We start from the raw sequence: 12,102 nt of genomic DNA on the forward strand, positions 1-12,102 counted from the left end.
TGTAAGGGACTGGATGGTTCATGGGATGCTTAATGGCTGGATTCACCAGTAGGAATCCAACCCAGCAAAGACAGGGCAAAAGTTATTAGGTTCATTACTTTGGTATTAGGTTATTATTCTGTGGAGAAAATTTAGCATCAGTGAAGAGGTGCCTGCTTATACCAGGGCTGAATTTGTGCATAAATGTGCATGCAACTATTTTAGTACATCTCGTTACCAAATATTTGGCACTGCATTTGGTCAGCTTGAATTTTTCTGAGCATCCTGATTGATGGTATGTATATATATTAGACTATAAACTTTGGGAGGTTGAAGTCCACCAGCAGATTTTCCCTTCCATCTATTTTCTGGAGAGACGCAGAAGAACTTTCCCATCACCAGTGTGGGGAGTGCTAAAAGAAATAGCTAACATTTGTTTTAGGAGAGAGGGACACACATGCACATCTTTGGGCCCTTAGGCACTGGGAGTTCCTTAAATCAGATCACAGAGAGATTATAAGAAGGTGCATGTCTCCAAACATTACTGAATATGTCCGCACCGCTGGCAATTCACACAGTTCGTACTAAACTCCAAAAGTCCTGTTCCCACACAAGTGAGACCCGCCACAAATGCAAGGGGGACTCCACCACCCCATGGGACTATCCTCCTCCTCCATACCCAACAGGGACCATGCCCTCCTTTGGCTGTTCCAAAGGTCCCATAGGCATAAGAAGAGACTAGTACCAAGACATGATGCATGCCTATTTTTAATCATTTTATAGAACCCTTATTGGCACCTGCCAGCCCATCCCAGCTGTAGTAGAGTCTCTTCATACACATGATGCCACATCTCCTCCATTTGAGATATCCAAGGGTTGTTGCAGGAAGAAGAGTCCCTGCCTAAAATGACAATGAATACAAGTTTATTTTTAAGAAGGAATGTGCTGGCACATGTCAGAGGTAGCAAAAGTGTTGCTATAGGAAATGAAGCCCACTGCATGTGAAATTGCAAATAGATTAATTACAAAAACTGGGGGAGAGCTCTGTTTGCAAATAATGTCAGAAATATTAGTGATGTTGCCTTCCTTACCCTAAGCCAGAGGCTCTCAACCTTTCCAGAATATTGTGCCCTTTTCAGGAGTCTGATTTGTCTTGCATACCCCCAAGTATCACCTAATTTAAAAACGACTTGCTTACAAAATCAGACATAAGAATTCAGAAGTGTCACAGCACACTACTACTGAAAATTGCTTCCTTTCTCATTTTCACCATATAACTATAAAATAAATCAATTGGAATATAAACATTGTACTTACATTCCAGTATATAGAGCAGTGTGAACAAGTCATTGTCTGTATGAAATTGTAGTGGTTTTTTTTAATGACTTTGCTAGTGCTTTTTATGTCGCCTGTTGTAAAACTAGGCAAATATCTAGATGAGTTGATGTACCCCCTGGAAGACCTCTGTGTACCCCCAGAGGAACATGTACCCCTGGTTGAGAACCAGTGCCCTAAGCATGAACATGACAAGATTCATTAGACTTAGCTGCTTCTGAAACTGTAAAATCAACCCCTCAGATTGCAACACCCAGCTTATTAATTGCCATTATGTTTGTACATTAGCCCGCTGTCTGCAAAGTAGGTTTGGGGGCGGGAGGTAGGTTTAATTGTGAAATCAAATATTCCATACTGTTGTATTCACACACTGAGCAGGACTGAACAAGAGTGGACTCTTTTCTTCCTCCTTTTTTCGGGGGGAGGGGGGAAGAGGTGAGTGGCTGGTAACAGGAAAGAAACTGGAATCCAACAACTTTTTCAAATGTTTAATTTTAGTACAGGGAGCACAGTGCAAACATTTAAACAGGGAAGCTCTTGCTTTCAATCTTTTGTTTGTCTGTAAAAATCAAATATACATTTCTTGGACTGAAAATGTGTGTTCACTTGTATATGTTTTTACAGCACCTCGTACAATGGGGCGTGAGGTCTAGCTGCAAGCACAATATTAACAGGAACACTGTGACTATAATGTTCAAGGGGAGTAGCCCAAAGTTAGGCTCCTACATCCATAGACCTGTTCCTAAATAAACAGCTTGGTGTTCAGAGGTGCTGTGCATCTGCATCTCTTACTGTCTTGAGGGTGTTCAGGCAACCTTGGAAATCAGAACACTTACCTTCGGCACCCAAATATGGATTTAGAGATGGGATTTTCAATAACACTGATGAGAATGATTAAAAATCAATGGGAGCTGGGTGCCTACATCTCTTTCCACTCCTAGCTGCCTATCTTTAGGCACACATGTGTGAAAAAAACCAGACCTCTATGTATATACTGGGCCAACATCACCCTTCACCACAGATTCACACCAGAGTAACTCAGTTGCTTTCAGCAGAGATACTTCTGATTTACAGCCAGCATGAGTTCAGAATCAGGCCTCTACTGTTTTGAAAGACACACAGGTTTATTACTCATGACTCTCTCTGTAAACAAAATTGTGCCTTCAGTCTACAGACTATTTGACAATCTAGCTATCTGGCTGTCTCCTTAACCTACAGTAGCTATCAGATGTCTAAGGTGCCTATTATTGTGGTATCTAACTTCATCAGTGTTGCTCTAAAGAGCAGATTGGAAAATGTAATATTGCCTCCACATATGCAGGTAATGTCTTTCTAAATAATCTAATTCTTCACTATGTGTCATTTTCTCTCTCTCTCTGTTTTTATAAGGTAAATAGAATAATGCCAAGATTATATTATATGTATAATTTACTTCAGTTACATCAAGTTCCTCAAATATTCTTTCTTCAACTCAGTATTTCCCTGGTTATTTATTTTATTTGATTGGGAGTATATTGCAGACTAGCCTGTTTGTGTTTTTGGAAAAAGCAGGCAGCGCTCTTAAATTAACCCAGCTGCATATCAGAGCTATACGGGACTCCCCAGAATGGAAGCTCATACAATTCCAAATGGTATTTTCAGGGACATAGCTTAGGCATTAAAATTCCAATACCTAGTTTGTAGCAAGCTGCAAAAGCTGGTAAGTGGGATCGGTTTACTCAGGCATGCAACTTCGTCAGGATAACCTTCTCGAATAGTGTTTGGGAAAAAAAAAATCACTGTCAAGCCAGAAATCTCATCTTTTCTGCTTAAAAGAACACTTGCTGTCAGGGTGGATATCAGGATTTTTGTCTTCACTGTTGTACTTAACAACTCCCTTTGCAAGGTCAAAACTGAAATCTGTGTTTAATCTTATCAGTATTTGGGTGACTCCAGTCCACAGGTGTCAGCTTTAAGGTTTTGTTTTCAAATTATTGGTTAGTTGGTCTTGTCTGCAGGACTGTGCGCACTGAATTCTTGTTAGTGGGTAAAGCATGAAGACCCAAGTGTGTATGATGGATTTTTATTGGGAAGTCAGTCATGAGCATTGGGGCTGGTTTGTTATGGTCAGGTTTCTTATGAATGTTGGTCTGAATGAACATGTCTCTTGACATTCTAGGTTCATCGATTAAGGACTGAGCTGGACTCACTGGTTTACTGTTGTAACTTACTCATGGTATGGAGTTTGAACTATGCCTAAGGAATTAGCATTTCAGGATCGCTTATTAGTCACTCATGAATGTTGGGCTATGGATGGGAGTTTGTTGCATAACATATCATTAGTTTGTTTTTGTAGGGTTGCTCAAAATGCTGAGCTATGTACAGTGATTGTTATTACAGGAGTGTGAGAAATAAAGAAGCAACATTGAATTTTGCATTTTAATCATTTTATTCAGTTGCAGTCTTACAAACACCACAGTAAATGACAGAGTACTGTCATAAAAGGGCAATTAGATCATTATCATAAACTTCAATCATCATCATCTTGCAGAGACAGAAAATACAAGGAATCTGTAAATACAGCTCTAACCCAATATAAGGCCACCCCATATAACACGAATTCAGATATAACACGGTAAAGCAGTGCTCGGGGGGGCGGGGCTGCATGCTCTGGCGGATCAAATCAAGTTTGATATATAAGTTTCACCTATAACGCGGTAAGATTTTTTGGCTCCCGAGGACAGCGTTATATCAAGGTAGAGGTGTAATTAAACATGGTCATTCTGACTTATCTTCAGTTACAGAAAATGAAAAGGCCCAGCACCTTTTGAGCCCAGGGCACTGTCCTACAATTAAGTTACAACTGATCCCTAATTGTTTTGCTTGAAGATTGTTTATCTCTTTCCTTCATGACAGTCCCTTCTGATTGTTACCCATATTGCCTCTTTTCCCCTGAAGGTGGTTTGGGATAGCAGAGCAAACTGACACACTAGGCTTAGAACTTTGGTCTACCCACAGGATTTGTTCTGGCACAATTAATAAGTGGGAGCAGTTTTTAAAATAAAAATATTTACTCTGGTACAACCCCTAGCATGGATGCAGTTATACCTGTATAAAGCGGCCTTATACCAGTATAGCATATACCCCCTTCCCTCACAGGAATTAGCTATGCCAGTATAAGCACTTTTATGTTGGTATAACAGCATCCCTGCTAGCAGAGCTGTACCACTTTAGCAATACTGGTAAAACCAAAGGATTATGCCTGTTGGATGTGGACAAGGTAGAAGCAATTTTAGGCTTAAAATTTTTAATTTATTCAAAAACATATGTCATTTTCAATTGCGCCCATTTAACATCAGTCCTTTTTCAAAGGCCTTGGGTCACAGAAACCTTAGTTTTCAGTTGTTTCTGTATGTATAGAAATAAATAAAAAAAATAAAAAGACCTTCCCTTCTATTTGTTAAAGCAAGAAGCAATGATGGGGAATACCCTTTAGCAGGTCTTGAACCAGCTAGCTAGTATTTCATGCTTCATAGGATGTGCTTGGAACCTGTGGCAGCCAGACTTAACGATATTGTGGAGGGAACAGCAAAGTTTCCAATTTTCCACTTTACTGCAAAAGCAAAAAGATCCTTTCAAGTGTCTCACCATCCCCCAGGCATGCTATTAAACTCAGTTTGGGTTTGCCATCCTATATACATTGGTGGGAAATATACTGCTAATATGATGTGTCACCGGCATCATTTAACAAACCCAGAGGGCTCTGTTGAAACAAGGACATGACACCTAGAAGGAATGGTGCAAAATGTGCAGGTTATAGCTTGCTGCCCCTTTCAGTAGCATCTTAGATGAATGACGCCTTAGAAGGAGGTAATAATGGAACTAGTAAAAAATTTTTATCCCAAATCTGTTTTTAAACAAAAAAATCACCACCCCGGCCCCCAAAAAATCCAAACCTTTTGATGGAATATTGCTCTTTTTCAATACTTTCTGATTTTTTGGCAATAAATTTGAAGGAAAAAAAATGACAATTTTAAGGGGTCATTTCCATCCTTCACTACCCTTTCCCCATTTTATCATTTGGCAACTGGAAAATGGGATCCAAGAATGGGGGGAGAGAGCTGAAAAGCTTAATAGTATTCACAAAGGGTTTTGCACCTGTTCATGTAAAGTGGGGCAATTTTGTATGTAGATAAGGCCTAAGAGTAGTTTACAGAATAGCTGACTCTGATAAGAAAGGTGCGCAAGTCACAAGACAAACACAGAAGTGCAGAAGCTAGGCACCAGCCTTAAAGAGTAAATATTACAGATAAATTAAGGGGTTAATATAAAGCACATTCTCCACTGTCAGACCAGCATCCCAAGCTTGAGATGAACTTGTCTGGGTCCATTTTAAAAAAAAACAAATCGAAAAAATTTGATCAATTTTTTTTGCATGCGTAATGAACCAGTGCCTGATACTTTTACCCTCAGAATATTTTGAATCAGTTTTCATGTTGGTGATTATTCCATTGTAAATTTCACACTGTTTTGAGTAATAAATACAAAGGGCCTAATTTTTAAATATTAATTTCTAAATCTTATAGCTAGAGCTCTGATATGCCCGAATGGGTACCCAAACCAAAGATTTGATTGCCCCAATGTGGATTCACAGCTTCAAAAATCAGGATTGCAATACATTGTCATGCTGAGCAGATGGATACCTCTCTATTCTTCTGCAGTATGACTAACAATGGACTTTCAGAAAGATGCAAGGATTGTCAAAGATGATGACTGTTGTTAAATCTGATTCCCCCAAGGAACAAAATAGCCAAACATGTTTGCATGGAGGAGCAAAATTCTTCATTTCTAAGATTCAGAACCACCTCTGTCAACTAATGCAAACTCCCAAGATATTTGCTTTTAAATGTGGAGGTGAGGGAGGAAGTAAACACTTCTGTGGAGACACGGGATGGGATGAGGGTGGTAAAAGAAGGTTGGTATGATCTGGGGAGGGGGAGTTCTCTGAATTTTGCAAATGAGCAATTATGGGGGAAAGCATTTTAAAAGAACGTATTGGAATGCAAACAGCAGTTGACTCTGACCTCTATACAAACATCTTTTGGATGAAGAGTAAAACTAAGATCCTGGCTATCTGTAGTAATTAAACATCTAATTTCTTTTATTATATGAGTGAAGGTATCAGAACTGATGTCCTGGAAAAATTCCAGTGTGAAGAGTAGTATTTTGACTCTTTAATTTCCCCTGTAGTTTCCAATGGATACAGTCCTAAACAGCTATATAGTGTTGCTAGATTTGCCACATTCCTCCCCAGAGGTGGCTGCATTTCAGTGGCAGGTGGAGTAATCCTTGTGTTAGTTATTTATGGCTTCGAAGCACTTTAGAATCAAGGACAATATACCAAAGTTGAAGATAAAGACTTCCTTTGGATTGTTTGAAAACCCCAGCCTAATATTAATACTGTACTATCATTTAATTACTTCTCTGAGAGAATACCACTGACATCCAATCATTTGAAGCACTCCAGATATCCTTATCTATAATGCTACCTTATTTTACAATTATTTCTGCTCTCTGGTTATTTCCTTTCACTTATTTGTGTATTTATTTATGCCTGGGCGGTGCAGAGAACATCCGGATTATATCGCCAAGGCTTTGCCCTTCAGTTTGCAATTATTTTCTTTTTCTCTTTGGGATTCAGCACATGCCCATCTTCATAGAAAACACAAGCATGCAGGGAACTGTTCTGAAGGTTCGAGGAGTCGACATGCTCATTATAATCTTGAGTCAGGGACTCCTTGAGCTGTGCTCTCAGCAATGGATTCTGCTCAAAAGCAGATACCATGCATGCCAGCCCTACAAAAGAATGTTCTCATAGCAACTAAAGTTTTAGGAAAATATACTAGAATGTAGGGGACAATCCTGCAGTGGCAAAGAGGTAGACAGCATATGGCTAAATAAGGCTTCTCCATTCTTTCACATCTAGGAGGGCTACACAATTCTCCCTTTACCCTACAACACCCCCCACATGCACAAAGAGGACAAGGGGCTTGACTACATTGCAGAACAGTAAAGACATACAAGTTGTGTGAACTAAAAATGAAATAACTAGAGCATCCATCTACTGTTCATTTTCCTGAGATGGGACGCATTAAGAATGCAAAATGTGATGGCCCCAGCTATATTCCTGTTCCTGAATAGTCAGCCACTTTATAGCATAGTTTTTCACCAAGCATAAATAAATCTGATGGGACGGGGGAAAAAAAGCCTCAAGTAATTACTCTCCACCTGCTTGTGGACTGAATTTACAGTGGGCAATTTCAGGAGATGTGGCCCTGAGCTTTCCTCTGCTCTGTTTGATGTCTCAAGCCTGCAGAAGAAGTAAATAATTTGATTCCATTTATTGGACAAATTTAGAGGTCAAAACTGACAAGCCTTCAAGACCACACAGGTTTTCTATTCCCCAGGTGAATTGTGGAATGTGCCTGGGAGATAGAACCGGAGAAGAACTTTTCTTCTCTGACATACTTCTATCAGCAAATTTTGTAAGTCCAACAGTTTTATGATGTGTTGGCAGCTCATTCCACTTAAACTACGTGCATTGAAAGCTTTACGGGATTGATGCTTAAAAGGATTGGGGTTATAGAGTGGGACTGTGTTCTGTCTACTTTTTCATTCTGCACCCATCACCAAAATGTCCGTTTTTGGCAGTGGTTCTGGTAAAGGGTAATATTTATTTGCTGTTTATTCAACAGTAATAATACAGGGATCTAATTTTTTTATCCAAGAATTAAATTCTGTGCTAACTTATACCCCATGCAGTGGTTTAATTCAGTGGGGAATTTGCCCTTTATTGGTTCAGACAGCTGTAACAAGTATAAAAGAGAGCAATGCAAAAAACTGAGGATGAATATCAATAAAACTATCGTAATAGTGAAAGTCTATTAGACAGTGAAAATCTCTCACAAGAGACGTTGTGAAAACTTCATTGCTTAACGTCGGTTAAACTGGACAAGACAAAATTCCAGCTGGGTGAATATTCGGGAGGGGGAGACAAAAAAAAAACCCACCTTCCACAAATATGTATTCAAGTTTGTAATTGAATTCATAGAGACAGTATTTATACCTCTCCTTTTTCATTTGTCATGAAAAGTGGGGAGGGATAGCTCGGCAGTTTAAGCATTGGCCTGCGAAACCCAGGGTTGCGAGCTCAGTCCTTGAGAGGGCCATTCAGGGATTTGGGGCAAAAATCTGTCAGGGGATTGGCCCTGCTTTGAGCAGGGAGTGGGACTAGATGACCTCCTGAGGTCCTTTCCAACCTTGATAGTCTATGATTCCACCTGATGAATTTACTTGTAAGAAATGTTCATAGACATGGCCCATTTTAAGAGAATGTTGCAGATCATCCATATTTTGAATTTGTAATCATGGGTGGTCACACTGAATACCCTGCTGCTGAAAATTGTGTCCATGCAATCAGGAAAGAGAAACATGCCCAACCAAAACAGCTTACATCTTGAATCTCCAATACTCACAGTGAACAAAATGAAGACCAAGAATAACTGACAGGAATTATTTGGTGAAGAATTTTGAATAATGGGTAAATTTCAAACAAATCACAGTCTGTGAGAGGACAATTGATAAAGAGGGGAAAAAAAAGAGGTGAAATGCATTGAAATAATCCATAGATTTATAGATTATAAGGCCAGAAGAGCCAATAGTGATCCTCTACATTGACCTCCTGCATAACACAGGCCATACGCCATTATGAATTATCTATACCTGCTCTATGGAAAATATGCATTTGTTGAGCTGATTTGCCTAATGTAGACAAATGGGCTTTTAAAACAAATCCAGAAGTAAACCTGCTTCCAGTATGTTTTTCCAGTTGTGACTCTCACCTATCAGTTGTGCAAGTGTCCTTGGATGGGAATGCAATAATTTCACAGTTATTGCTATTTACATTGCAATACAGCCCAACATTAGCTACAAAATTTCCATACAAATAAGACGATTTTGTTCCCCACCCCAAAGAACGTTCAAATTGCACATTGTTGTCATTATACATTTCTGGTAGCACCTACTTAGGCCTTCTTCCCCCTTACCCCCAAAACGCTGCACAGTTCCCATTTGGGCACCAAAACAAGTGTCCAGCTTTACAAAGCAGCTCATTTTGTTAGCTGCTGAGCTCTTTTGAAAATGTGGCTGTAAGTGTTACAATGGGAGCTTCTGACTGCAGGGAATCTTTGAAAATCTTGCCCTCATTATGATGCCTAATTGGGAGCGGAACTCTGCCGAAAATCTGGCCCTGATTTGTGGGTGCCAACCACCTGAAAATCTGATCCTGTGCTTTTTGGAAAATCTGGCCCCATGTGCCACATACTTTATAAACGCTCAAGAAAGATGGCCCCTGCTCTGAGGAGTTCACAAGCTAAAGACTGACAAGGAGTCCTGTGGCACCTTATAGAGTAAGAGATGTATTGGAGCCAGGGCCGCCCAAGGGACGGGGCAAGTGGGGCAATTTGCCCCAGGCCCCGGGCCCCACAGGGGCCCCCACGAGAGTTTTTCAGGGCCCCCAGAGTGGGGTCCTTCACTCGCTCTGGGGGCCCCAGAAAACTCTCATGGGGCCCAGGCCCCCAGAGCTTCTTCCGCTCCGGGTCTTCGGCAGTGGGGGGTCCTTCCGCTCCGGGGTGGAAGGACCCCCCACCAGCGAATTACCACCGAAGCGGGACCCGCCACCGAAGTGCCAGGTCTTCTGTGGTAATTCGGTGGCAGGGGATCCCTGCCGCGGGTCTTCGGGGCACTTCGGCGGCGGGTCCTGGAGCGGAAGGACCCCCCGCCGCCGAGTTACCACCAAAGTGGAGGCCCCCCACCGCCGAAGACCCCAGGCCCCCTGTATCCTCTGGGCGGCCCTGATTGGAGCATAAGCTTGCGTCTGACGGAGTGGGTATTCAGCCACAAAAGCTTATGCTCCAATACGTCTGTTAGTCTATAAGGTGCCACAGGACTCTTTGTTGCTTTTTACAGATCCAGACTAACACGGCGACCCCGCTGAAGGTAAAGACTGACAAGACAAGAAGAGAGAGGTTAGTAGAGTAAGAGAACAACAACTGGGAATTTATGCATGAATGAATTCGATTCACTGTAAACTGCAAGGCAGAGGGGAGACTTTAATAGGGACCTAAACATGGACATGGTAGGGGTCTTGCAGATGAGCTCAGGGGAGTCACATCAATAACACAAAACAATTTTGTTCCAGACAAGCTCTCTGTAAACAGATTTCCATTTGCACTGGAATTAAAATTTGCACATTGCCATGCACTGAAACTTTACTTTGTCCAAGTTCTCATAAGCAGGTGCGATGGTGCCACTGCATGTTGGTTCTTTCTGGGTTAACTAGCCTTTTGGAGAGCTTAATCTACAGCCCCCTGAGTGCTTGCTGGTGACGAGGAAGCTGACAAGAACAGGGGTGAGAAATGCCTGCCACACAAGTCAATCAATGAGCATTGTACAAGGTGCAATCAATAAATGGATCAGAGACCCATTTACAAGGTTAGGAAACCTCTCTCTCTCTCTCTTCCTCTGCTCACGTCAGAACTCAGGCTTGATTGGAATCAAAGACCCACCTTCAGCGAGCAGTAGGAGGGTTGGATTCACAGGGCTTCCTTTAGTCTTTCAAAGGATTTGATTAAAAAGCAATTCTAAAGTTGGTCTGGCTCTCTTTGAAGGGGAGGGGGGTCTGCTGTCAGATAGGAAAAGCTGCATTTATGCCCTGGAGGGTGAGGGTTCTGAGAGGTGGAGTCAGGTAAAGCAATTGTGTTCTTCATTGGCTGGGTGTGACAGGTAACTGGAGCCCTCTTTTACAGTAGCGTAAATAAAGTCTGAATCTGAGGGACACCACCTTAAAATGGGCAGAACTTTTCTGCTCCATCTCTACTACTTTACAAAAAAGTGTCCTCTGTTTATTTTTAAGAAAACACTATTTCATTCATATCTGTTCCTCTTCTTACTTCTTTCCCCCCACCAAAACTTCTCTCTCCAAACCTTCTCCTTTGCTTTTAGTCTATCTAGATGGACAAGATAACTGAAGGCATAGCACAGGCTTACTAAAGGACGATTCATTTTCTTCTATTTGTTTGTTTCACTTTCTCTGAGCGGCTATTTTGAAGAACAACAACAACAAGAACAGGAAGAAAATCAGAGTTTAATTTTTTTTTTTAATTCAAACTATTTATTCATCCTTTTATTTTGCTTTTCTGTCTCTTTCATTCTCACAGTATTATTTTATTTTGGTTTAAAGTTAAGTAAAGCTGTTTCAAGACTGACACTCTACCTAGTTTATCAAAGGGCAGGTGAGTGAACAGTGATACAATGTGTTCTGATGTATCATATAAACCTGTTATAAATTGTGTGAGTTAAGTGGCGAGGGTGTAATTTTTTTTCTACATACAGAGTTTTAGAAAGGGTACTTTATGGAGAAGGAAATTGGCTGTAAGTCCACATACCAGGAATACTGCTTATTTAGCTATTCCAAACAGCACAAAAGTTGCCATTTTGCTGTTTGACAAACTGATGTCACATGTAAGTTTTTAAACATTTGTAATGGGTGTTTTAAATCAGATATAACTACTGGATTATACATAACAGCAACTGAAATATGTAGATCTCCAGTAACCAAATTAGTTCCCAGCGGTTAAGAATGATGTGCAGTAGCATTTGACCTTTGGGGCCATGTAACTCAATTAAAATCAATGGAGTCATACCAGTGCAAATTAATGCCAAATTTAGCCTACAGCCTGAACTACTATG

General features: G+C 40.8%; 1 long non-coding RNA gene across 3 annotated transcripts in view; it reads right to left on the reverse strand.

Annotated features, from left to right (window-relative positions):
- Positions 1 to 731: 731 nt before the first annotated feature.
- LOC120404934 overlaps positions 732 to 12,102 on the reverse strand; it is a 66,332-nt gene continuing 54,961 nt past the window's right edge. For all 3 annotated transcript variants that reach the window (XR_005598266.1, XR_005598267.1, XR_005598265.1), the window contains one exon: positions 732 to 880. This is a non-coding gene — a long non-coding RNA (uncharacterized LOC120404934). The remainder of the gene's footprint in view (positions 881 to 12,102) is intronic.

This window comes from Mauremys reevesii, linkage group 4 (assembly GCF_016161935.1).
Source record: "Mauremys reevesii isolate NIE-2019 linkage group 4, ASM1616193v1, whole genome shotgun sequence".
Classification (NCBI taxonomy): Eukaryota; Metazoa; Chordata; order Testudines; family Geoemydidae; genus Mauremys; species Mauremys reevesii.